Below are 27,354 nucleotides of genomic sequence, written 5' to 3' on the forward strand. Positions count from 1 at the left end.
AGCTCACTGGAGGTTATCAAATCACCAAATGAGAGGCTCTGGAAATAGCTTCCTATTTGCGGAAAGAGCCAGAAGGCACACACAAAAAAATGGAAGGGAGCTCGTGAACCGTTCTTCGCAGACCATTCCGTGCGTGACGGAAAAAGGCAAGACCCTGGAAGGCTCGCCTGGGACTCCAAGGTGCTTCCTCTGGGCGCTGACTCCAAAGCCGAAGTACACGTCACCTGCCCACAGCCAGACGCAGCGACAGCCACACAGCAAAGTTGAAATACTTATTCCCTGGAGCCCCGCGCCCACACGGCAATCCACGCGCGTTCGCGGTCACGGTCGGCGCCCTCTCCACCCGCTCCTCCGCTGGGTCTGATCGTCCCACCCGGCCCACTCCGCGCACTCGCACCTGGCTCGGACCGCTGTCTGCCGCCTCCCCCCTGCCGGCCGCGTACTGACGTGCCCGCACACACACATACACACACACACTCACGCGCGCGCGCACACACACACGTGTCCGCACACACCCTCGCCGCCGGCTCCGCCCAGGAGGCGCGGCGAGCCGGGCGCGGCCTCCGCCAGGTGGGCGGCGCTGGGAGCCGCGGCCCCACGGGCGCTGTCAGCTCGGACGCGGTGCCCCGCGCGCGTCCTCGGCGCAAACTCCTGGCGGCAGCTGCCTGCAGCTCCCGTCAGTCGCCGAGGCCTCGCCCGCTCCCAAATCCTCCCGGCAAGGCTGCCTCCGAGCACCAGAATTTAAATGGGGGCAGGAGAGGATCCTCATCTGGAGTCTGCGCCGCAATCCCTCCCGGGCTGCGGGCAGCAGGGGCAGGGTAGGAGACGCTCCCTTTTTTTTTTTTTTTTTTTTTTTCTTGGAAGGCTCTCCAGCCTCTCCCGGAGACAGGCTGTGAGGTAAAAGCGCGAGCCCCCAAGACAGCAAAGCAGTGAGGCGCACGCGAGGCCTGCGGGGCGCCCTGGCGCAGCCCAGCCGCCCGCGCCGCGGCCGCGGAGGTGCCATGCAGCCGCCGCCGCTGCCGCCGCCCGAACCGCCCCGGTCGCCCGAGCCTCGCGAGCAGCCGCAGCCGCCCCTCCGGGAGCGGCGCGCTGACAGCCGGGCGCGATGGAACGCGGCGGCCGCGCGGCTGCAGCGCCGCGGCGCCCTCCTCCCTGGAACCCCGGCCCCGGCTCCGCGCACCTCCGCAGCAGCTGAACCGCAGCCCGGGATTCCGACTGTCACAGCCCCTCTGGCCCGGCTCGGGGTTTCTCCGTTTTCGGCGTCACAATAATAAGGAAGTTTCCCCGCGAGCCTGAGGGCGGCGGAATGCGCTGGGTGAATGACTTCCCACGTGGCCAATGGGCGTCCTTCTGGGGCAGTCCCGCACCAATGGCGGCCGCGGCGGCGCGGGCCGGGGGCGGGGCGGCGGGGTCCGCGGGAGGGAGGCGGGGAGAGGCCCAGGCTGGGGAGGGAGGCGCGGCAGCGCGAGGTGACAGGACCCGTGGGGCCGGGCCCGGGAACCGCGGCGCGGATGTGTCAGCCTTGATCGGACTGCAGGGCCCAGCACGCTCGCGCCGGAGAGCGTTGCTTTTACTGGCGGGGAAGCGAGCGGGACTGACCCGCGCTTGGTGTGTTCGCTTCTGAGCTCGGGTTCTTCTGATTTATTCAGAGGTGACCGACAGCCTTGGGCGCGGGGGGCAAAGCTGGAGGGCGAGAGCTGGAGTCTGTGGCTCTCCTCGCTGTCGGAGGCTTGGAGCGCGTGCGGCTCAGAGACGCGGGGCGGCGTGCGGGGCGGGAGGCGCGCGGCGCTGCCGGCGCCCCGCCGAGAGTTACGGCTGGCCTGGGCGAGCGGTGCGGCAGCAGGCAGGGGCGGGTGGGGAACCTGGGGAACACGGAGAGCAATCGCCAAGCACGAGACAGTACACTGGACATCAGAAAGACACCCTTGGCCGCAAGCCTAGGAATGGCTAAAAAGTTCGTCTTCCTCCACTTTCCCTGGCTCTGCATCCCAGAGCCTCCACCTCGACCCCTGGCCAAGGTCACAGATGCTTTGAGTCTTGCCCTGGTCCGTATGGGACCTATGGATAATCTTTGGGAGAAGACATTCTCATAAATGAGTCTTCGTGCCCTGTCTGCCCGCCGGCCCGACTTGAAGCACAGAACCCTGGGAAACACGGCTTCAACCCAAAGGAGTGACTGTCGCAGTACAAGTTCTTCTACCCGCTGGCATTTGCACCAGGAAGGCCCCTTGAGGCCAGAGTCCCCTTAAGTCTGCAGTCACCTGCTCTGAGAACCTCCCAGGTTGACCAAACAGAAAACAAGTGTGGAGGAATGGGGTACTCCCCAGGGATGGAACAAGGTTAGCTGCAATAGGAACCCTCGTAAAGTGAGGCAGGTTGCCAAATACCCCTGAGAAAAGAAGGCTAGGAACGTGGGACCTCAGTCACCAGGGGGCTAAGAAAATAAGAGTGGACCTGGGGCCAAGAGTAACACAATTCACTTACACTCCAGGTGTGCACTGTCCACCGGCATAATCCCAATTTAGACATGGCATCACCAAAAAGAACTGGGGAAGATGGCCAAAGAGGAATCACAGTAGGAAATGTGCCAGATATGAGCTTTGTCAACACAGCTTAGTGTTCAGAGTTGGTATATCTGGCCCATCATGGGGGGATGAGGTTGGTTATCAAGACTGAAGCCTGCAGGAGGGGTAAGAGCAATGTCTAAATAACCAACTAAGACACTGGAAGTTTCCTTTAGCAAGCAGCCAGAGCCCCGGCAACTTGCTCACAGGTAAGACAGTGAAGATACCACAGTGCATTTAAATTTCTTAACTGAAAATGTAAAAATGTTAATTTCCCCAATTAGCAGGTCTTGCTCCCTGTACCAAAACGACCTGAAGTGGCTCCAGCACCAACAAGAGTTATAACAGCATGTATATTTTGACATTTTTATTTATTGATTTTCATTTTATTTGAAATGCAGAGACACAGATATCTGTCCTCTGGTGTAGCCAGGGCAGGACCAGGCAGAAGGCAGGAGACAGGAATTCAATCTGGCTCTCTCACGGGGAACCCAACTACTTGAGCCATCACCTGCTGCTTCCCAGGTTGTGTATTACAGGAAGCTGGAATAGGAAGCAAACCAGGATGCAGACATTCCAAGCAGTGTCCTGATCACTACATCAAATGTCCACGCCCAAACAGCATATATTTACCATTTGAAGAGGCTATGGTTTACTGGCTTTTTCATTTCAACAGCCCGGTCTCCCAACCATCTCTTTCTGCCTTCCCATATGTTCTCTAACCGACATACTATAAATTGAACATCTAGTATAATGCCTGTCCCTGTGGGTACACTGGTGAGCAAAACAGTACTGTCCCTGTTGCCATCAAGGGAGAAGCAAATGTATAGTTGCTCACCACGCAAAATTTTATGAAAGAGAAATATTCCTGTAAGACAATAAAAGATGAAATAAATTCTAACCATAGCTTTTGACAGGAGGAAGGGACCATGTGGTTCAGCTCCATCCCTGGCAGATGGAGAATCGCTAGTGACAAGGGGACACAGCCCAGGGCTGCTGCACCTCCACCTGTACACAGTTGATTTGCTCCATTCTTCACAGCTCACTTCTTAAAAAGCATATGCCTACTTTGACTTGAAACAGGTTTTCAGTCGAACAGGAACACCATTTAATGATGACTGTGTTTCCTTCCTCTCTCTATTAAATGCACTTGCCCTATAGATAGATATTCACTGGGTGAACTTAGCGACATATAGATTTCTGATATCTCTGATGAAACCTGCGGAGAAAGCAGGTTGGCCGTGACATTCTTTCTCTTAGACTCTCTTAGACACACTTTAAAAAAAAAGATTTATTTATTTATTTGAAGGGTAGAGTTACAGAGAGGCAGAGTCAGAGAGAGACAGAAAGTCTTCCATCCACTGGTTCACTCCCCAGTTGGCTGCAACGGCAGGAGCTGAGCTGATCCGAAGCCAGGAGCCAGGAGCTTCTTTTGGGTCTCCCATGTGCCTGCAGGGGCCCAAGGACTTGGGCCATCTTCTACTGCTTTCCCAGGCCATAGCAGAGAGCTAGATAAGAAGTGGAGCAGCAGGGGCTCAAACCTGTGCCTATATGTGACGCCAGCACTGCAGGTGGTGTCTGAGACACACTTTTAAAGAACAGGTTTCCTCACCTCCAGGAGGGGAAAGCACTGATTATTTCAAACATGTGTACCTTATGTGGCTACATAGCAACAAAAGTTTCTCAGCTACCTACTCCCAGAAGAAGTACCCATTTTCTCAGTCTAGGATTATTCTCATGGGAAAAATCAGTTCTCACTATTTTTGGCTGTTGAATAGAGGTGTATGCACACCCCGGCTGTGTTTATTAAAAACAGCCCTGCAACACACAGCATTGATTTACCAACATGAAAATGGAAGACAGACCTGGCAAATGAATATTGCCATCAATCAAATAGTCATTAAGTATTACTGGATCTGTCCTATATGTAGTGTTGCCAAATAAGAAGCCTCATTCCCGATTAAAAGGAGCTGATAGCCATTATGATTTATTTTTCTGAAACTATTCAGTTTGTTTGCAATTTTTTTTCCTGAAGTCATTTGGATGAAGCACAAGAACCTTACCTTAAGATAAAAAACTCATTGTTGTCCTATGACTTAAAACAGGTTTGAATGTTGAACATTATCTAAGAAAGCCTTTAGGTTGAATGTTGGCTTGTCTCCAGGGATTTCATGCAATAACACCTTCAAGAAGTGAAAATGTTCATGACGCTCTCTCTTTTCAAAAGATCCCCAAAACTGTACACTTAGAAATGGCAGCCAACATTTCACCACGACTGGACTGACAAAAGTACTCTTGAGGAAATGTAGTCAAGATCATGTCTGCCACTGTAGCTGCCAAGTGGGCACATCTTTAACTGCCAAAACCAAGCAGCTGGTTTACCTTCCCAGAGGCAAAGAGACATACTTTCAATAATTAACTTGTGCAAAACCAAAAAAAAAATCATAAATGTGAAATACTCCCTTTCTTTAAAGTTTGACTAAATCTGGGTCAAATGAAATTTAAGAAATTCTGTTATATCCTCAAAAAGCTAAAATGAACTTGGGCAATTGCAAGAACACATATATAATAATACCAGACAGTTTTATAGGTTGGCCATAAAATCTGGCAACACCGGCAAAGATATGTAATAACTGGTTTGTTGTTATAGCACTTGATGTATTTGATGACATTATATGATCTGTTAAATGTGTTGTCCCTTATAACTGTGCATAGTTCACGTTACAAAGACCACAGTGTAGTGACTCAACATTTTCCTCAATCCCAGCAAACGCAGCTGCAGTGTTGCCAAGTTTTCTGTTGCCCTGATTTTTGTTGAATAAACCTGTACCTTTACCATACCCTGAAGAAGTAAGTCATCAGGTGAGTTCAATCTGTAAAAATCTGCAAAAAATAAAGTAATACTGTCTGTGTGTCCAGACTTTAGAGCCACTCATTATATAAAGATGGACTGATACTTGGGCATTTAACTTTCTGCTACTCTTCAGCATTTTGGTTTTGGTCTACATGTAAGCCAAAAGCCCAGTGAAATCTGCCATTATATTTACTTATAAATTGTTTATTAACAGATTGTTCTGATATTACAGGTGCTAGAGCTATTATAGTTGATTCCATTTTCCTCTTTCCATTGGCTCTTGAAAGACTAAAGCAAAATATGTGGCCTATCTGGTCCGAATCTTCATTTTTTTTCGGCCTCTTTATTTAAAGTCAATGATAGAGTCACAACTATAAAGCAAATTCAATTAAAAACACATAGATATATTTCAATGACAAAAATAGGCCATAAACATCTATTGTACATTTTACATAAATCAACAAGAATGAAAGGCAACATGAAAAAACAATCTAAAAATATATGCTTAACAAAACCTCTCTCCTAAAGAGTAAAATCATCATCTAAGAATATTTCTTTATATATCTGGACACTAGCCAAATAAAAAAGGGGAAGAGACAGATAAGATGATAGCTCGCCTCAGGTTCAATAGATAAAAATATGTGGGCAACAAAGGTTCAATATTGAACTTTAAAACAGTTATTTCAAAACAAAATGAACTTTCTAACAGGTGACAACACCATGAAACTGACTTTTTCTTTCCTAGACAGAAATAAGAGGGGCATGTTTAATAACAACTTAGTAATAATTTAAGTAAAAGTGTACTGATACTCCCAGGTCCACTGGTGTAAAGCAATACTCTCCATACAATTTTCTTTCACATTTTAAAAATAGACTCAATTACTTAGGACAATTTCATATTTAAATTATTTCAAACACTTGTTTCTAGATGTGTGGAATTATCAGAGCTGAGATTTTTGAAACAGTATTTGAATCTTAGTAGAGACATAATAATCCTTTTACTATAAAATTACTGAGTTTCCTTAAGCAAATTTGAACAATGATGCTGATGGTAATACATGATTTCTCAAATTTTTCCCTTAAAATATATAATTAATATAACATTGTTATATATACTTTTCTCTTAAGAAATATTTATTTACTTGTTTATTTGAAGGACAGAGAGAAAGAGAGAACACCATTTGGGTTCTCTTCCCAAATATGTGAAATTGCCTGGCGGAGGCCAGGCTAAAGCCAGGAGCCGGGAACTCAATCCAGGTCTCCCAAGTGGGTGGCAGGATCCCCGTTACTGTTGCTATCACCACGCCTCTCAAGGCAGGTCTGCATTGCCAGGAAGCTGAAACCAAGAGCCACAGCTGGGACACAGAAGTCTTAACCACTACGCCAAATGCCCACCACCATTGTACACTTTCTTAACAAGGAATGACTGCTTGCATTTGCTGCCTGTTTTATCAATGATAAGCTACAACAAAACTCAAATGGTTAAGAATGTGATATTAACCAAAAATGAAAACCATTACAATGTTGCCAAAGAAACATTTAAAAAAAATGAGAAGTTGTTAGATGAACATGGTGTAGGTCCCAAAGATCACATATGATTCCTAAGGAGATTTTCAAAAAAAAAAAAAAAGCATCTACATACAGCTTCTTAGAAATACTTCTGAATACTTCCATAAAGAACAAGAAAACAATTCTAAATATATTGTCTTTTAAAATTATGCAGCAGTGGGCTAAGCCCTCAATTGGGACATTGGGACAGCCACATCCTGCATCAGAGTGCAGTTCAAGTCCTGACTTCTATGCTTCTGATACTGTTTCCTGTTTACATAACCAGCGAGGCAGCAGAGGATGACCCAAGTGCTTGGTCCCCTGTCACCCACCTGAGACGGAGTTCTGGGCTCCTAACTTCAGCCTGGTCTAGCCCTGACTGTTGGGGGGATTTGGTGAGTGAACCAGTGGATGGAAGATATCTCCCCACCCCAGCCTCTCTCTGTCAAAAACAAATAGAAATTTATAAAATCTTAGAGAGTTAAGATGATCTCATTCATTTTAAATACTGAAAATGTATGCAAATTGAGAGCTGTATACTTTCTACTTTAATATTTATTTAACTGTGCTCTCAAAATCTCTCTTGTGAGAGAAGCAGATATTTTGGCAACAGGTTAAAACAAAAGTTGCAGGACTGTAAATTCCATAAATTTGGGTTTTTTTTTTACTGCTAACTGTCTTTCATGATTGCACTCATATATTGTCTAGAATATATCTACAGCAAGTCAGAAATAGTGATTGCAACATTTGTAAGGTGAATAGGTCTAAAAAACATTTGATTTCCTTAACAAAATTTTCAAAGAGGAAATGGAAAAAGTTCAATTCAAATCAGATTTATAGGTTTCACATATTAACCTTAAACAAAATTAACTCTAATCCTCCCCAATACATATATGTAAAGAATCAGAAAAGGATTTATAGGACACAAAATCTGGACTATCGTTACATTCCACTTTGAAATCACTCTGTGTTAAAACAGCATTTTTCCAAGAGTTAAAGAAAAATCGATTTTACAAAAGTGATTCTTTTAAATCACTGAATATCTCATTTTTGTTACTGACAGAAACAAGTTATTCTTTTTTCACCGTAATTTACTCCGATGAAAGAAATACTTCTCTTTTAACTCCTAACAAATGCTACGTTCTCAAGACTAATGGGATTACCAGCAGGCGTTCTTTCTGTTGATCTGTGATTTGTCTCTACAATATGTCAAGTTTGCTTTGAAAGGTTCCGGGAGGGGCAGCTTCGTGACTTTTTCCTCGTAGTAAACTCTGAGGTAGCTCCTCTGGCTTTGTTGCTTCACTGTGGTCTTCCTCTTCCTTGTCTTTGCTTGTTTCTCCTGTTTCCTCATTCGCCTCATTGACCAGAGGCTGAGGAATATGCTGGTTACCAAAAAATACCCAAGTATGGACTCCGTGTAACTTTCATTTCCTTTGGAGTCCTTTGGGGAGTCTCCCTGGCCTGCATCCCATCATGTATGAAATTTCCAAGTGTGCCAAGGTGCAGGTGAGTAGCAGCCGTGTCCTGTAGGTTCCTGACAGTGGGGGAACCCACTGAATCGGCTTTGCCATTGTGATTCTGTTTCAGTTGCACAGTGGAGGAAGGACACGAATAGTCTCATGTTTCTCCCCTTGGCCTAACCTGTGTTAGCTGATTCTCTACCACAGGGGTGGGAAACTTGCAGCCCTCGGGCCAGAAGAAGGCCTGTGAAGCTACTGGGTCTGGCCCTGCCAAGGCAACCACAGGCAAGACTCAAAACTCAGTAAATCTATAGCAGGCTAATTTTTAATAGATAATCTGGTATGGCCCATGAAGGATGTTATAAATACCCAGAGGGCCCTGGGCAGAAAGAAGCTCCCCGACCCCTGCTCCAGAGGCATGACAGCTATGCTTCCAGCTCTAAGTCCTGTGTTCATGGTCTTTCTGGATTCCAGCTCCACATTAAATCTGATCACACTGATGACTGTCAGATACTATCTGGAGGCAATTACTCACCACAAATGCTGGTTCACAGAACTTAAATTTATCAAAGCAATCACTATTTTTGATGAAGCACTCGATTTCCTGGGCATAATCTACCACATCTGAATGAAGCTCAATCCCTTGAATAATTCCTAAAGGGATGTGGTACTGAAATACCTAGTTCCACTGCTCACATTAAGGAAAGACAGTCTTGGTTGAAGTCTCAATGCTTCCATACCTTCAGGATAAATGCCAGGTGTTTCCATGCTGCCAGGCTAAGTCTCCATAAGCACTGTCTCTGTGACTCTGCATACCAGTCTCCACAACCCAGCAAGAAGAATCCTGGATATGTTGAGCGAATTCCAGGTATCAATTAAATCATCATTATCTTCCCTAGCACTCACAGTTTCTTTCATGATAGTATCCAAATCAAATCATAAATTTTAAAATGTAATAAAATTAGTAGAAATGGCTTCCAGTAATATGGTGTGGCTTTCTTTCCTTTTAATATTGTACTTGATTTACACAAATAAACTAAGCCTGTGGCACCATGATCCAGTCACCCAGTACAGTCTGTGCAGGGCCAGCCACTAGCACTTGCTGAGCCCCATGGCATCCTGCATGCGTCCTGACAGTAACTTCAAGGCTCTTTTTTTTCCTTTTAATTTTTATGTATTTATTTGAGAGGAAGATAGACAAAGAGACACAGAGACAGAGAGTATCCATCTGCTGGTTTACTCCCCAAAGGTCCACAGCAGCCTGGCCCTGGCCAAAGCTCAGAGCCAAGAACTCGATCCAGGTCTCCCACGTGGGTGGCAAGAGCCCCTTTACCTGAGCTATCACCACTGCCTCCCAGGCTATGCATTAGCAGGAAATTACAGTGAAGAGCAGAGCCAGGATCAAACCCAGGTACTCCCATGTGGGATGTGGGCATCCTAACCTATGTCTTGACCACCTGGCCAAACATACTACCCCTCAAGGTTAATTTTAACTTTCCTATGCCATTTTCTCACTATACTCATTTTCTTATCTACTTAAAAAATAGGAAACAACTTGTTTTTCGCTTCATACATGTAACACATATTCACTGTTTCAAACGTGTCAAATACATATAAGAGAAATGGAAAAAATAAAGGTAGTTTATCCTTTCATCAGCCACATCTGATTCTTGAGTTTGGCATTTCTCAATGCATATCATGCTTTTATAAAAGTGGCTTAGAATATGTTTTCACTCTTCTGAATTCAATAATATACACTGGACACATTTAATAGAATTGAATACTACCCTACAGCATCTTTTTAAACAATTGCATGATTGTTCACAAAAAGGATATACTGTCATTTATTTAATCAATTTCCCCGTTACACATTTAAGTTGTTTTCAATTCTTTGCCCTTGTAAACAATTGTGCAAAACAAGGAAACATAGTGAATAAAGCTAAATGTTTGCCCTCACCCTTGATTATTTCCTTCCAATAAATTGATAAAAGTGGGATCGCTAGACCAGGGAGAATGCAAACCCTTAATGGTTTATTGTTTGTGAAGTTTCCCTAACAGTCACACGTGAACATGTGCACACATGCACACACAGTGACTTCTGTTTGGCCCCCTTACATTAATCTTTCAAAATTTTTCTTTATTGTATTAATTTGTAAGTCACCTTAAGTCTTTTCTGAAATATATAGGCATAAGCAAAAAATAAGATTTAAACATTATTCTGGTAAAGTAAAAAGCAATGTATACACATTTACACATTAGCTTAAGCAAGATGTTTCTAAATAGTCATATAACAAATTACATAAATGCTAAAGATTTATTATTGGGGGTTGTTGGCCCTTTGCCAAAATTCTATTTGATGTCATGTGTTTCCCCAGTCCTCCCACCTACCTGCCAAAAATAAAGGTTCCAGAAAGGAAGTTTTGTACAAATTCAAACTGTTGTTCTTCATTTTCATCTTCAGTACACATGTACGAGCCAATAACAATGAGCTGATGGTTCTCCAAGTTCCATAGGGAAATAAAAAGCAGACAAAGCATCAGCATTGTGTCATCAGTAATAGAACATAAATAAGCCAGAGAAGGCATTTTATTGTCCATTTCTCAGAAAGCAAGGTTAGTGTCACAACTTGCAACATCCATTGTTGGCCAATCACTTCTGCCATCAATGCCTTGGAATGTGTACCAGCAGGTCCTAGGCTTCTTACAGGAAAGCAGCTTTACTGATCAACTGTGGGATGGACTCATACTTTGAGTTCTTTTGTAGATGCTATGGTCTGACTATCAAGGTTTCCTCCAAACTCACATGTCAAGTCCCAATCCCCGGGTGATGGTATGACAAGGTAGGGCCTTTGAAGGGTGGGTAGGGCCATGAGAGCTCTGCCCTCAGAAAAGAGAACCCAGAGATCTCATTACCCCTTCGCATCACTTGAGGATCACCATCTGTGAACCAGCAAACAAGTCCTCATCAGACACCACATTTGTTGGCAACTTGATTTAGATCTCTCAACCTCTGGGACAGTGAGAAACAAATTTCTGTTGATAAGAGGCCCTGTCTGTGGTATCTTGTTTTAGCACCCCAAATAGAACGGCAGAGCCTTTGGGGATGGAATTGTACTATTCTTTTCAAGTCCGTACCTCACTCCCTTTTGGATTAAATGGAGATTTCAAGGTTGTTGCCTTATGTGTATTTTGTGCTGCTATAATAAAATACCACAGACGGGGTAATTTACAATGAACAAAAATGTGTTGGCTCACCATGCTGGAGGCTGGGAAGCTCGATGTCAGGGTACCCACCTCTGGTCCCCGAGGGCCTTCCTGCTGCATCCTCATGAGACAAAGGGGCAAAGAGAGGAACTCTGTCCTGCATGGCGAAACAGCAAGGAGGCAAAGGGGCTCCTGAACCTGTCCTTTTGTAATCACATTAATCCCACCCATGAAGCCAGAGTCCTTGTGGCCTAACCACCTGTTAAGGGTCTCCCCTTTTAATAGTGTTACAGTGGCAATTATATTTCAACATGAGCGTTAGAGGGGACAAACACTCAGACCATAGCAATAGGTGCACAGCTGTCAGCCAAGAACCAGCTGAAATGACTCATCTAATACCTGGAATGGAACATGCACATGGGCCTAATTAGCACTGTGTGCCAATGAATTTTGCTGATGTTTCAGAATGCAAATTGCTCAGAATGTATAAATTAAACAGTCGCCTGCCTCTCAATTTGTGTCTGCTAGAGCTCTCAGAATGTGAACTGATTTGGAACCAGAGAGCTTGGAGTTGTCACCAGTTCAGGTGAGGGATGCATCTATAAGGCCAGGACACAAACTGGTACCCATAAGGGATGCCAAGCCACCACCAGAAGCTCAGAGCAGGGCATGGAACAGATTCTCCCTCAGAGCCTCCAAAAGAAACCAACACTGCTGACACCTTGATTTGGGCCTTAGAGCTTCCAGAATTGATATAATAAATGTCCATGGTAAGCCACCCAGTTTATATTCCTTTGCTATAGTAGTCCTAGCAAACCAACACAGAAGGTAAGGATGATGCACAAAGCAACACCTATTGTAGAATTTATCGTAGAGTATCTGTGGCATCTGTCAGCAGGTTAGTTACCAGAACCGGTGAACTACTCTGGCCTCTTCGTCCATAGTTCCCCTCCCCCAAGATCTCCATGTATGTTCTTTCCCAAGTGTCAAGCAGTAGTCAAGTAAATGGGGAGCTCTACCCGCTGGCTAGTGGTGTCCAACAAGCACTGACATCTCTCTGCCAGCAAATGTAGTCTTAGCCAAATCCATCCCACAAAGTGTCTCTCACCTGATGCTGTGTAGTACTATCAGCCAAATCATAACTCTACATCAGTTCACTCAGAAAGCATAAGCATCAGTAAGATTAAATTCATATAAGCCTCAACTTTGATGAAATTCTAGTCATTTCAAAGACAAGTCATTGTATTTTCCTGGATATTATAGCAGGGCAGTTACTATTCTAACTTAACTATTATAGCAGAAATTAAAAAATATTTACTTTTTTTTTTTTTTTTTTTTTTGACGGGCAGAGTGGACAGTGAGAGAGAGAGACAGAGAGACAGAGAGAAAGGTCTTCCTTTTCAGTTGGTTCACCCCCTAATGGCCGCTGCGGCCGGTGCACCGCACTGATCTGAAGCCAGGAGCCAGGTGCTTCTCCTGGTCTCCCATGCGGGTGCATGGCCCAAGCACTTGGGCCATCCTCCACTGCACTCCTGGGCCACAACAGAGAGCTGGCCTGGAAGAGGGGCAACCAGGACAGAATCCGGCGCCCCAACCAGGACTAGAACCCGGTGTGCCGGCACCCTATTGAGCCGCAGCGCCGGCCTATTTACATTTGTTTTACTTGTTGGAATATATTAGTTATGCCATAAGGTGAAACATCATGCCTACAGAGAGGACTCAGGAAAATCAATCATTCTCATCAGGGGGCTGGAGTTGTGTGGCACAGCAAGTTAGTCCATATGAGCCCAGGTTTGAGTCTCAGCAGCTCTCCTTCCAATCCAGCTCCCTGCCAATGCTCCTGAGAAAGCAGCAGACAATGGCCCAAGTACCTGGACCCCTGACCACCCATGTGGGAGACCAGGATGGAGTTCCAGGTTTCTGACTTCAACCTGGCCCAGTGCCGGCCATTGCAGGCATTTGGGGAGTGGACCAGCAGATTGAAGAGCTTCCTCTCTCTCTCTCTCTCTCTCTCTCTCTCTCTCTCTCTTTCTCTCTCTTTCTCTCTCTCTCTCTCTCTAACTATGCCTTTAAAATAGATAAATATATTGTTAAAAAAAAGCTATTCAAGAAACAAATTGCAGATGTAGACCATTTTTACTAAGAAATCAATAGGGAAATTAAAAAGAAATCTCAATACTATAAATTTTCATTAATAAATAAAAAGCCTCAGGGGCTGGCACTGTGGCCCAGTGGTTAAAGCTGCTGCCTGTGTTGCTGGCATCCTCTATGGGCACCAGATCATGTTCTGGCTACTCCACTTCCAATCTAGCTCCCTGCTAATGGCCTGGGAGAAGCAGCTGAAGATGGCCTAAGTGCTTGGGCCCCTGCTACCCAGGTGAGAGACCCAGTTGAAGGTGCTGGCTCCTGGCTTCAGCACTGGACATTGTGACCATCTGGGGAATGAACTCACAGATGGAAGATCTCTCTGTGTCTCTCTCCCTCTTTTTCTGTAACTCTTCCTTTCAAATAATTAAAGAATTTTTATAAAAGATGGCTTCAACCTTTCATTGCAAAATAAAATGGAAACTGTTCATTCTGATCTGTTTAGAAATGGAAAATCAACAGCCTAAATAAATTGCTTAGGGGAGAGATTTGGACTCTGACCCTGGGTCAGCCTCTGAAACATGCAGTGAGTTTGTTCTGCTTAATCTAAGCTATGTTGAGAAAGATCTCTTGGGTATATAGGGCTGACATCCAATTTCACTGGAGCAACATTTTAGTTGAGGATCAACAGGGCAACTCAGTGATGTCACTGAATCAAAAATAATTGCTGTTAATTAGAAGATACCTTTTTAATCTAGTCTTCAAAAAGAGATTGACAATGATAATTATTTACTGGATTATTTTAATGCTCACTTTGTGGCAATACTAGTGTTTATAGTATTCAGGGAAAAATCCTACAAGAAACATAGATGAAATATTCTGTAAAGCACCAAAACAGAGTATTTTAAAGAGCACATTTTCAGCAAATAACTCTTAACAGAACAAATCCTGGGCTAGCGTTGTGGCACAGTGGGTTAAGCCCATATGGGTGCCAGTTTGTGTCCTGGCTGCTCTGCTTCCAATCCAGCTCCCTGCTAACATACATCTGGAAAAGTAGCAATAGATAGCTCACGTTGAAGACCTGGATGAAGCTCTTAGCTTGGGCCTGGGCCAACCCAGGCCACTGCAGCCATTTGGGGAGTTAACCAGCAGATCAGCACATAGAAGATTCTCTCTCTCTCTCTCTCTCTCTCTCTCTCCATCTTTCTAATAAATAAATCTTAAAATGTACATACAACAAATTATGAAGCCTCTATGCAAGTTAAATATTATAAATACTAACATCTCAAAATAGCCCCTGACTCCACCTATATCATTTTGATAGCCATCAGTAGAACTCAAGCTGCTACCATTTCTAGTTTGGATCAATGGCCCCTACCTCTCCTGACTAGTCTCTCCAATTCCACCAGTATTCCCCTCCTGCAGGTCCATCTATCCAGGGAGCAACAATCTGTTGCAAAACCTTCCAGTGGTTTCTCACTGCACTTCGTGTAAAACCAAAACTTGTCTAAACTTATCTCGTGCTGCCACACCTGTGATCCCTCAGTTGCTTTGGTGCTGTCTGTGACAATGACAAGCCTTTCCTGGCCTCAGAGCTCTCACACATGCTGTTCCCTAGGCCCAGGTGCTCTTCCCCTGCCTGGCAACTCCTCACATCCCTAAGGTTTTAAATTAAATGTGTTCTCTTCAGGGAGGATCTCCTAAAAATGATGGCAAGATTTCCCCATTTGTGTGTGTGTGTGTGTCTGTGTTGCGTGTGTTAATCGAGGCCTCTGTTACAGCTAAGAGAATTTTCTTGTATTTATTTGAAAAAGCTCTTTGTCATATCTAGTACAAATATTTTCCCAGTTAAATGTTGCCCTTCCACTTTGTTGAAATTTAATTTTCTGCTGTAAGCTTCAAGTATGAAAATTCATCAAATTTTTTCATTTTGTTCCTGGGCTTTATGGTCACAGAGTCCTTTCTTGCCACAAAATTTTGTGGAAAATCACTGAAGTTTTTCCTGGAATTGATTTTGCTATGTGGTGTAAAGGAGGAATTTCTCTTCCTCCCACTCCCTGGCCCAGATAATTGGCTCTGATCATTAATCCTCTCCTCCAAGGAAGAGGAGCTATGTGGACTGGTAAAGCTAAGGAACTAAGTGGACCATGCTTTCCCAGAGTAGAATCTTGTGATGGAGACACAGTCAGATGGTAGTGGGCATTAGAACAGCAAGATCTCAGAGGTCGGGGCAGAAATACAGGAATGGGCCCCTGTTTTGTTTCAAGATCCTTGAAGCTAATGAAGTTTCAGCAAAATACTTTGCCCTCCAGTTATAAACTAGTTCCCTAAAGTTCTGCCTTAAGATTTGGCATTTAGAGTCCCAAGTTCAAATCCACATCTTAGATCTTGCTACCCTAATGTCCACTACAACCTTATCTAGAGCCTTATCTAGGTAGTTTGACTTTATCCCATCCTCCATGCATGTATTTCCTTGTGGACCTTAAGAGAAGAGGTTACTAACCCAGGAGTTGGGTATTTCTGGCCAAAGACCATATTAATTACACTTTCCCATTTTCAGCTTTAATTATATATTTGTATTCAAAAGTTAATTTCATTATATTATCCTAAATCAAATGACTAATTACATAGGTGCATATGTGTGTGTATGTATGCATACATAAAGTCTTTCCATTAGAACAAAATATATTTTTATACTTACGCTTATGTAAAATAGCATTGTAATAACAAAGATAATTTCAAATGATATCCAATCAAGTAATAGTTGTTGACTTAGTTAGAGCTAGTAATTCAGGTCCATTAATCCAAATGAGAAATGGCAGTAGCTTGGTTCCACTAATGACTGAAGAGAAGCACACGGAGTCAAGAGCTATTTTGAAGGCTGAAGAAAAAAAGAGCTAGGAGCAGAGAGTTAGGAGATGGAAAAAGCAAAGCAAAGTCCTGGATTTCTGGCTTGAGCTGCTGGTTAAATAGTGATGTCCTTTACTCAGGTGAAGAAGACTGAGACAGGAGCAAGTTCAGAAAATAAATCTAGAGTGTCCTCTAAAAGGATAAGGTCCTTGAGAATGTCTATTTTAAACTCTGCTCACCAGCCTGTACCGAGCACCAAGCATGCTGCCTGACGGAAGTGGCAGTGTGGCAGTATTTGTTGAGTTAATGGATACAAACTGAACTGCTTTGATGACTATCCTATAACATTTTGACCATCCCAGCTCCCACAAAAAGAGATTCTGTAAATTTAAATGAACTAATACATGGGGAAACAGTTACAAGATTCACATTTCAAGTTTATGCACGAAGTGATAGCGGTAAGTAAACATTTGCTACATATGTAAGCTTATGTGGAGCAAAGAGAATTTTTACAGAATGTCTGATGCTGTAAACAAGTACTTCAGGAAGAAAACGTCCTAAGAATTTCACTAGAGATGAGGGCTACTGCTGGAAGCTCTTAAATTCCACTGTGCCACAGAGTTGACTCTAAAGGCATTGCAGCTTTGTACCACTGGCTTTTAGGAGACAGGGGAACAAACAAGAGAGCAAGTGACGTCATCTTGTGTCAGCTGTGGATGCTCATCAGATTTGACAGGCTCACAGAAGCTCTAGAATGACATGGAGACCAGAGCAGTGTTCAGTTTTTAAACTCCGAGGGCAATGTGGTTTTTAGCACAATCACAGGAACATACTATTTGAATGTCCCACCTCTACTAGATTATGGATTGTTCATTGTATGGGAAGGAAAAAACCTATTCAAAAGGATACAAAAGTGTATCTTCATTGGTGTTCCACCAAGAGGTATCAAAATGTGATACTTTTTTTTTTTTTTTGACAGGCAGAGTGGACAGTGAGAGAGAGAGAGAGACAGAGAGAAAGGTCTTCCTTTGCCGTTGGTTCACCCTCCAATGGCCACCACGGCTGGCACGCTGCGGCCGGTGCACCGCGCTGATCCGATGGCAGGAGCCAGGTACTTATCCTGGTCTCCCATGCGGGTGCAGGGCCCAAGGACTTGGGCCATCCTCCACTGCACTCCCTGGCCACAGCAGAGAGCTGGCCTGGAAGAGGGGCAACCGGGACAGAATCCGGAGCCCCGACCGGGACAAGAACCCAGTGTGCCGGCGCTGCAAGGCGGAGGATTAGCCTAGTGAGCCACAGCGCCAGCTAAAATGTAATACTTTTCAACAAGTATTTGGCATCCAGCATCTTTACTACTGCAACTTATTGTTTAATAGTAAGTTTCAATTTTACTATTCAAACATTGTCACTGCCATCACTGAAAATTAGATTTCATCAGGGAGACCTCAAACTCACTTAAATATATCCAGAGCTGAAGCTTTCTATCTTGTGTAAAGGAGATTAAAACAACAACAATATCAATAACAACAAACTCTAGCACAGCCAAGTAAAACACTTTTTAAAATATTAAAATTATATACTGAAAGTATTAAAAATAATTATTATTTCCAGATGATCCAGCAATTCCTCTTCCATATATGTATATACCCCAAATAACTGAAAGCAGTGTTTGAAGAGATATTCATACACCCAAGTTCACAGCAGCTTTATTCACAAAAGCTAAAAGGTAGAAGCAACCTAAGACTCCTTCAACCATTGAATGAATTAACAAAATGTGGTAAATACATAAATGAGATTTTACTCAACCTTAAAAAAGTACCATCAGACACATGCTACCTCATGGATGAAACGAGGATATAATGTTCAGTTAAATAAACCAGTCATAAAGAGAGAAATACTGTATGATTTCATATCTATGAGGTTCCTAGATTAGTCAAATTTAAGGAGACAGAAAATTGAATGGTGGTTTCCAGGGACTGGGAGAAGAGGGGAATGAGGAGTTGTTGTATAAAAAGCATAGTTTCAACTTTGCAAGATTAAAAAGTGCAAGAGGGGGCTGGCATTTTGTCACAGCAGGTTAAGGTGATATAGGCATCCCATATCCTAGCATCAGTTAAATCCTGGCTGCTCCGCTTCTGATCTAACTCCCCACCAATGTGCCTGGGAAAGCAGCAGATGGTGGCCCAGTACTTGAATCTCTGTCACCCACATGGGAGACCTGGATGGAGTCCCAGTCTCCTGGCTTTGACCCGGACCCAGGCTGACCCATTGTGGCCATTTAGGGAGTAAATTAGTGAATGAAAGATCTCTTTATCTCTGTCTTACTCTCTCCTTCTCTCTCTCACTCTGCTTTTCAAATAAATAAGTCTTTAAAAACAATTCTAGAGAAACGTGATGGTGAACGTCTGGGCTGGATGGGACCAGAACCAGAGGGACTGGCTGTGTTACAGGGCTTCCTCCTGAGGAGCAAGGCAGTGTCAGCGACCCAGGTGCACAACAGTTACAGGCTCCTATCCACGGAGGGTCAGTCCCACAAGGAAAACAATGCCCTGGAGTATGCCTTATAATTGAAGCTGGCTGAGAACTACATTGTTCAAAGTCTAGGCCAAGTGGATGGCATTCAAGTTATCTGGAACACCCAAGAAGAAAACATACCAGAGGTATGTTCCAGGGTAGAGGGACATAGAGGAAGGCTGTGGCTCAGTTGGGTATTTCAGATTCTAGACTTAATGCATTAGAATGAATAACAGGCCCCAATTGGCCAGTCTGGCACTGAAGCTACGCTGCCTGCCTTGGTCAAAATAGATACTGCACTTGCCTTTGGTTAAACTGTAGGAAGAAACCATGGTGCCATGGAAATGAGTCAGGGAGAGAAACTGAAGCAAACTAAGAAAATGCCCTGCAACTTCTAAAGGGCTACATACGGGGGTACCAATACATTTTTATAGTTTATTGAGTAGAAAACTACTTCTGGAGTCAAGTGTGTGGACCTTTACCTGTGGGCCCGGCCTTACCTTTTTGTGTCTCCATTCCCTCAGATGTAAAATACAGACAGGGACAATATCTACCTCATAGGAAAGTCTGAGATTAAATGAGATAATGTGGTGCACAACCGACAACTCGACATCGCAGATAATGTGAGCTCCAAAAACATCAAGAGTTACAGAGCTTGCCTGGAACTCGGAGATCCATCTTGGTTGCTATATCTAGGCCAGTTTTTTTTTCTTCTCAGTAACCTATATTGCAATGATGTCTTTGATTATTTTCTTCACCTATGCAGAGGTTTCCCACTAAGACAGATTTTGGCCCCAAGGAGCATTTTGTATCATCTGGAGACACTGCTGCTTGTAACAGTTGAGTGGGGAGGGTGTTACAAGAATCTAATGAGGAGAGGACAGAGATGTAGCTAAACATTATGTTATACAAATAACAGTCCCCTCCACCAACAAAGGATTATCCAGCCCCAACATTCAATAGTGCTGAGGTTGAGAAATCTTGACTTAGACCCATTTGTAGTAATTAGCAGAATCGCATCTACTGCAACTCTGGAGGAATAAGACAGTGCATTCTCCCTCTCTCACTTCCCAGTTCCTAAAGCTCTAGAGATGGGGTGGACACAAAGCTACAACTTCAGTGTGGCCTGCCACAAGGACTCCACTCACCCCTGTCCCTTCTTTTATGTTCTGAAGTGTCTGGTGTGGTAGGATTTTTACATCCAGGATTCTTTCTAGATCTTGCCCAGTGACTTCAGGGAGTTCTAATTCTCATATGATGATTGACTGATTTGGGGGTGGAGGTAGGGATAGACCCGCTGCCTGCCTCCGAAAGCAGTACCCACAGGGTCAAGGCACAGCAGAGGCTGGAGGGTCTGTGTAGCTACTTTCACCTAGAAAGATTATTCCATTTCTGGCAGCATAATTTGGGCAGAACAGTCAGTTATGTTCATTTTTCAATTGTGTTTTTGCTGCTTCATGGATAATGGAAGTGCTTTATAGATTCTGGCAGTAGACTGAAAAAAACTACCATTTTTGGAGGGGGAATTTGAGGTTTTCATCTTTTCTGGAACATCACAGGTCTTTCTCTGACAGCTAGTCAGGGCTGTGAGCCAGATGCCACTTAAAATCATTACTTTCTCTTTACTCCTTCTGCTGATTTGTTTTAGAAAGGGCAGATTAAGGAATCAGAATCTCCTTTGGGACTACCAACGAATCACAATGAGGAATTCTCTTTTCTCAGATTCATTCTCAGAGAAGTTTAGAATTCAATTTTAAACCAATGGAGAGAGAAGAGGGTGAAGGGGAGCTCTAAATTATTTGGGTCACAGTCCCATCATCCTAGCCGGCAGTCAGAGGAGACCAAGGTCCATGGTTCATAGGTCCCTAGTGACACTGTCAGGTAGCAGTGGACATAATGGTTACACAGTGCAAATTTCTAATTTCAGGATTAAAATATTCAGCTAAAATGGCATCTAATCAAGAGGCTGAGCTTTGTAATACTCGAAAGCATGGCTGGATTCTAAATCTGATGAGCTTTATGCTACATGTTCACATGAAGAATGTTTCTTAATGGCTGATGAGTAAGCTGAATTTTCATTTTCTTCTCCAAATGGCCATGAATTTTCTTTTTCTCAGTGAACACTGATCTTGAATACACTCAGATGTTAAAACCCAGCTGTTTCTTTTTATGAGCAAAAAGCAATCTTAATTGGTTTTTACAACATATACATGTCTTTCATTCTAGAAAACTGCAACACTCAACAAATAAGATTTTAATTAAGATTCAGTGAATGATTTTTCCGCTCTTTTTCTCTCTATGGTCTTGTTCCATGATTTTTATATCAGATACACAAGGGAAGAGTATTTCTAAAATATAATTTTTCCGATTATAGAATCAGATTACCAACTTCGTGACAATTTATGAATTTTGAATTTGTGATTAAAATTTCTCCATTTAAGTAATTTTAATTATAGGCTTCATAAAGGCTTTGATCCAAATGATACCAATTTTACTTACTGATAAATAATTTTGGTTAGAAAATGGCATAAGACCAAATACATTTCATTAATGCCACCAACTGAACAAGGGCCATAACTCTTAGTAGTATTGTAATTAATAGTACCAGGAAAATCATATTGTCAAAATAGGTTATTTTGGAGGACATCTTTGGTATTGCATTATAGCATCTGAAATGAATGTATCTAATTAGAAATTTGTAACTCTGTCAGCACAAATTTGGAAGCCAATTGTATTAGTTTCCACAGCTTCCGTAACACAATACCATAATCTGAGTGGTTCAAAAAGTAAAAGCTTATTTTCTTAAAATTCTGAAGGCTGGAAGTCCAAGATCAAGATATTGGACCTCCTTCTGATGTCCCTCACCTCATAGATGACATCTTCTCCCTGGGACTTCACATGATGATATGGTTCAGATGTGGCTTAGGTGTTTCCCCCGAAAGGTTCATTTGTTGGGACCCTGGTCCCCATGGTGGCAATGTGGGAGATGGGACCTTCGAGAGAAAGGGTTAAGTGGGAGATCTTCAGGTCACTTGAGGGCCTCGCCTCAGAAGGGATTATGGGAGCTCAACCTCTTTCTGGCTTCCTTGCACACACACCACCCCTGTTGCCATCTGCCATGAGGTGATATAGCCAAGAGGACCCTTACAAGAGCCTACACAATGCTGTTTCAACTTTCAGTGCCCAAAACTGTGAGCTAAAAAAATTTCTGGGGCCTGCACCTTGGAACAGTAGGTTAATCCTCTGCCTGCGGTGCCAGTATCCCATATGAGCACTGGTTCTAGTCCTGGCCACTCCACTTCCAATCCAGCTCTCTACTATGGCCTGGGAAAGCAGTAGAAGATGGCCCAAGTCCTTGGGCCCCTGCACTCACATGGGAGATCAGGAAGAAGCACCTGGCTCCTGGCTTTGGATCAGCTCAGCTCCGGCCGTTGAAGCCATTTGGGGAGTGAACCAACGGAAGGAAGAACTTTCTCTCTGTCTCTCCCTCTCACTGTCTGTAACTCTACCTCTCAATTAGAATAAATAAAATCTTAAAAAAAGAAAGAAACTTCTCTTTTTTTTTCCATAAAAGTTAGCTTGCCTCGGGTATTTCATTATAGTAACACAAAGTGGACTACTACGCATGGTCTTCCCTCCATTTGTGCCTGTACCCTCATTTCCTCTTATAAGGACACCAGCCATATTGGGTTAGGGCCCACTCTAACGACATTATTTTAATTCAAGTACCATTTTAAAGCTCCTATCTCCAAATGTCACATTCTGAGGCCCTGGAGGTTAGGATTTCAACACAGGAATTTTAAGGGACACAGTTCAGCCCATAACACCAGTTCACAGATTTCTTGTGTTTTACATTTGGCTTAGGTGGAATAAAGTAATCTTAGATGATAACTGTTTTTAAGCATACAAAATATATATAAATTATATTCATATTATGGCACAAACATAAGTTTTTGGAGACTTCCAAGTTAATTGTTAGAATGGCAGATTTTTGAACTGACAGATCTCACAGTCTGAAGACATCAAGGGCCTACCAACAATAATAAAGTCCCAGACATACTGATGATTAAACACATGCATGTGCAAAGGCTATGATTAGAGATATTTGAGACTTTGTACCTGTGCCCTCCAGTTTGCATACTAAGTTCATCCTTCCAGGACCTATCTAAGAAAAACAAAGGGTGAATGAGATCGCAGAAGAAATCTTTGGAAACATTTTCTTTCTTTTTTTTTTAAGAGTTATTTATTTACCTGAAAGTCAGAGTTACACAGAGAGAGGAGAAGCAGAGAGAGAGAGGTCTTCCATCGGATGGTTTACTCCCCAAATGGCTTCAACGGCCAGAGCTGTGCCCATCTGAAGCCAGGAGCCAGGGGCTTCTTCCAGGTCTCCCATGACAGTGCAGGGGTCTAAGGACTTGGGCCATCTTCTACTGCTTTCTCAGGCCATAGCAGAGAGCAAGAATGGAAGTGGAGCAGCTGGGTCTTGAACTGGCACCCATATGGGATGCCGGCGGTTCAGGCCAGGGCATTAACTCACTGAGCCACAGTACCAACCCCTGGAAATATTTTCAACCCATGGGTAACATCTGCTGCTGCTACTAATTTTAGAGCCAAGGACATTCAAGGTCCAAATGCTCCACTGCTCTAAAACATGGATCAACCTACTTACCTTTAGAGATACTTCCACTGCTAATTTCCATAGTCTCTCTTTACTCTGAGATGACTTCCTCACTAGTTATAACACTGAACTTCCCTAAGGCTCCTCTTCTCATCTTTTAAAAAAAAAAAAGGATAATAATAGTACTTGCCTTGTAGAGAGTATGTGTGGATTAAACAAGATAAGAGAATTAAAAGTTTGGCACAGGGCTGGGCATTGTGGTACAGCAGGTTAAACTGACATTTGGGACACCTATATCCCATAGTGAAGTGCCTTGGTTCACGTCTTGGCTACTCCATGCTTCTGATTCAGCTTCATGTTAATGTGCCTGGGAGGCAGCAAATGATAGCCCAACTACTTGGGTCACTGCTACCAATATGAAAGACCTGGGTGGAGTTCTGGGCTCCTGGATTTGGTCCTGACTGTACAGGTAATTGGAGAGTGAACCAGTTGATGGGTTTGCTTCCCCCTTCCTTTTTTTTTTTTTTTTTTTTTTTTTACAGGCAGAGTTAGACAGAGAGAGAGACAGAGAGAAAGGTCTTCCTTCCGTTGGTTCACTCCCCCAAATAGCCACTATGGCCAGTGCGCTGCACCGATCTGAAGCTAGGAGCCATGTGCTTCCTCCTGGTCTCCCATGTGGGTGCAGGGCCCAAGGACTTGGGCCATCTTCCACTGCTCCCAGGCCACAGCAGAGAGCTGGACTGGAAGAGGAGCAATTGGCACAGAATCCAGCACCTCAACCAGGACTAGCACCCAGTGTGCCGGCGCCGCAGGCAGAGGATTAGCCAATTGAGCTGCAGTGCCGGCCTCTCCCCTTCCTTTCAAATAAATAAACAAATAAAAAAATGTTCTAAAAACAATAACTTTAAAGTAGTATATTTAGGATACAAATTACATATATACAAAGTAACAGCTCAATTCTTGGGTAAAAATGAAATAAATATAACATCAAATATTGAGGTTCCTATTATGTTCCAGGTACTAATGGTACAAATTACCAATAAGCAATGCAGAGCAATTAGAAAATAAAGACTTAAAAACATGGAGTTCAGTTCTTATCTTAATATTATGACTACTGCTGAATAGAGTCTCTCAAGGAGCAATCTCTATCAAAATCCCAGCAACTTTCTTCATAGAAATAGAAAAGGCAATCCTAAAATTTGTATGGAACCATAAAATACCTCAAGCAGACAAAAATAATTCTAAGAAAGAAAAACAAAGTTGAAGACATCACACATCCTGTTTCAAAATTATATTACAAAGCTATAATAATCAAAACAGGATGGTACTAGAATAAAAACAGACACATAAGGCAGTGGAACAGAACTGAGAGTCCAGAAATAAATTGAAACATGTACACTCAGCTAATTTTTGACAAGGGCCCCAAGAAGACACAATTGGGAAAGGATGGTCTCTTCTATTAATGGTGCTGGGAAAATGGAATTTCCACACTCCAGAGAATGAAATTGGACTCTTATTTTACACTATACACAATGAGCAACTCAAAATGGATAAAATGCTCAAGACCTGAAGCCACAAAACTCCAAGAAGGGAAAGCAGGAGAAAGCTCCTGGATGCTGGCCTTGACCAATATCAAACACCAAAAGCTCAGGCTATAAATGCAAAACTTTTAAAATGGGGCCACATAAAGCCAAAAGGCTTCCGCACTGCAATGAAACAATTGACATAATGAAATGGCAGCCGAGAGATTGGAGGAAATTTTTGCAAACCATGTATCTAATAAGGGGTTAATATCCAAAATGTATGAAGAACCTGTACAACTCAATAGTGGAAAATAAATACCCCAACTAAAACATGGGCAAAAGACATGAATAGGCATTTCTCCAGAGAAGATATAAAAATGTTCAACAGGCCTATGAGAAGGTGCTCAACATCATCAATAATAAGGGAAATACAATTCAAACCACTGGAAGATAGCGCTTCACACCCACTAGAATGCCCATTAGCAAAAAGTCCAAAGATAACAAACATTGCTGAGGGTGTTTAGAAAGGGGAACTCTTGCACACTGTTGGTGGGCATGTAGATTGGTGCTGCCATTTTAGAAAACAATATGGACATTTCTAAAGAAATAAAGGAGAGCCGTTGGGACAGGTGTTTGATGTAGCAATTAGGATGCCTTTAAGATGGCAATCAGAACACCTGTATCCCTCACTGGAGTGTCTATGTTCAGTCCCTGGCTCTGGCTCTGGATTCCTGATAATGTACATAGACTCTAGGAGGCCACAAGTGATGGTTTAACTAATTGAATTCCTGACAACCATGTTGGAAACCTGGAGTGAGTTCCCAGCTCTCAGCTTTGACCCCCTGGCCCTTACGGGCATTTAAGAAGGGAACCAAAAGATGGATGTGCCCCCTTTCTTGCATTCTCTCTCCTCATTAATTAATTAATTAATTAAAAGTAGAACCACCATATAATACTGCAATCCCTCTCTGGGTGTGTATTAAAAATATGAAATCATCACCTCATACAAAGATTTACACACCCAAACTCATTGCAACCTTATTCACAATAGCCAAGATATGGAAATAAGTAAAGTGCCCATCAATGGATAACAGGATAATGCAACTGTGCTACATATACATAATGGAATATTAATTAGCACTAAGGAAGAACAAGATCTTGCTCTTTACCACAACATGGATGAGCCTAAAGGACTTTATGTTCAGTGAATTAAATCAACACAAAAGGAAAAATGTTGTATGATCTTATTTACATGTGGAATCTCAAAAAAAATACAAATACACAGGGACAGAAAACAAAAAAGTAGATGGTAAGAGGAGTAGGAGGCAATGGATACAATCAGCAGATACCTAGATTGCAAAAGTTTAGTTTAGGGGTCTAATGCACACATGAGAAATATAGGTAACAAAATTGTACCATATATGGGATTCATGTTAAGGAGATTTTAGCTACTCTTGCCAAAAAAAAAAAAAAAAGACAAAAAGATGAGAAGACAGATATGCTAATCTTCTTCACTATTGGTAATCTTTTTACTATATACATATCTCAGATGTCATCTTGTATACTTTAACTATATAAAATGGAATTTATGTTTTAGAAAAAGAATCTCTCAATAAGAACTTTCAACTAAGTAAAGGAAAGAATGTTCAACATAATACAGGAGAAAAATCTTAGACTCTGGATATTAAAGTTCAAGTCCTAGCTCTGCAGCTAAGTCAGCTGTACCTCAGTTTCCCTACCTATCAAATGGTCTTTATAACATCTACCCTAGAGATGACGCTGAGGCTGAAACAATCTAAGGTCTTAAACACGTGTACCGTATATCCTGGCAGAGGGGCTCTGAATGATTCATTGCCTTCCCTCTCTGCTTCTTTCCCTTCCACTGACTACATTAATAGGAGTTTTGATTTCAACTAAAGCATGAAGGAATTAATTTATGTAGGAATCACATTTCCTAGAAAGCATGGACTTTCAAATATTAAAACAGCAAACCAAGACATCATTTCCTTCAATAGAGATGAGTTTCTCAAAGGTAGCCCTTTAGATGGAAAATGGGATGAAGACATAGTGGAATGAGGGGAAAATAGAAGACAGGAATATCATGACTGAGACTTTCTTTGAAAAGCTTGGTCATG

General features: G+C 43.0%; 1 protein-coding gene, 1 long non-coding RNA gene and 1 pseudogene across 7 annotated transcripts in view; all 3 read right to left on the reverse strand.

Annotated features, from left to right (window-relative positions):
• Positions 1 to 1,344, reverse strand: part of HERC3 (HECT and RLD domain containing E3 ubiquitin protein ligase 3) — a 143,420-nt gene extending 142,076 nt beyond the window's left edge. For 2 of the 4 annotated variants that reach the window (XM_008267611.5, XM_089303089.1), the window contains exon 1: positions 1,181 to 1,344. The gene's annotated coding sequence lies outside the window, so the exon portion shown is untranslated. Of the gene's footprint in view, positions 1 to 397; positions 545 to 1,180 lie in introns of those variants that run through there. The other 2 variants (XM_008267612.5, XM_089303090.1) reach the window with 1 other exon arrangement.
• A 572-nt stretch (positions 1,345 to 1,916) lies between these two features.
• The window catches only part of LOC149125106 (uncharacterized), a 60,478-nt gene continuing 35,040 nt past the window's right edge, over positions 1,917 to 27,354 (reverse strand). Inside the window, exons 3-5 of one of the 2 annotated variants that reach the window (XR_016212402.1) lie at positions 11,681 to 11,786; positions 10,815 to 10,924; positions 1,917 to 4,072 (exon numbers count right to left, since the gene is read on the reverse strand). This is a non-coding gene — a long non-coding RNA (uncharacterized LOC149125106). The remainder of the gene's footprint in view (positions 4,073 to 10,814; positions 10,925 to 11,680; positions 11,787 to 27,354) is intronic. The other variant, XR_016212403.1, reaches the window with a different exon arrangement.
• Positions 5,655 to 9,914, reverse strand: LOC127483170 (protein-L-isoaspartate O-methyltransferase domain-containing protein 1-like; annotated as a pseudogene). Its single transcript, XR_016212401.1, has 2 exons — positions 8,842 to 9,914; positions 5,655 to 8,629 (listed from the first exon to the last, which is right to left on the reverse strand). The product of XR_016212401.1 is annotated as a protein-L-isoaspartate O-methyltransferase domain-containing protein 1-like (transcript).

Source organism: Oryctolagus cuniculus, chromosome 8 (assembly GCF_051225735.1).
Source record: "Oryctolagus cuniculus isolate XC-2025 breed Fujian yellow rabbit chromosome 8, ASM5122573v1, whole genome shotgun sequence".
Lineage (NCBI taxonomy): Eukaryota > Metazoa > Chordata > Mammalia > Lagomorpha > Leporidae > Oryctolagus > Oryctolagus cuniculus.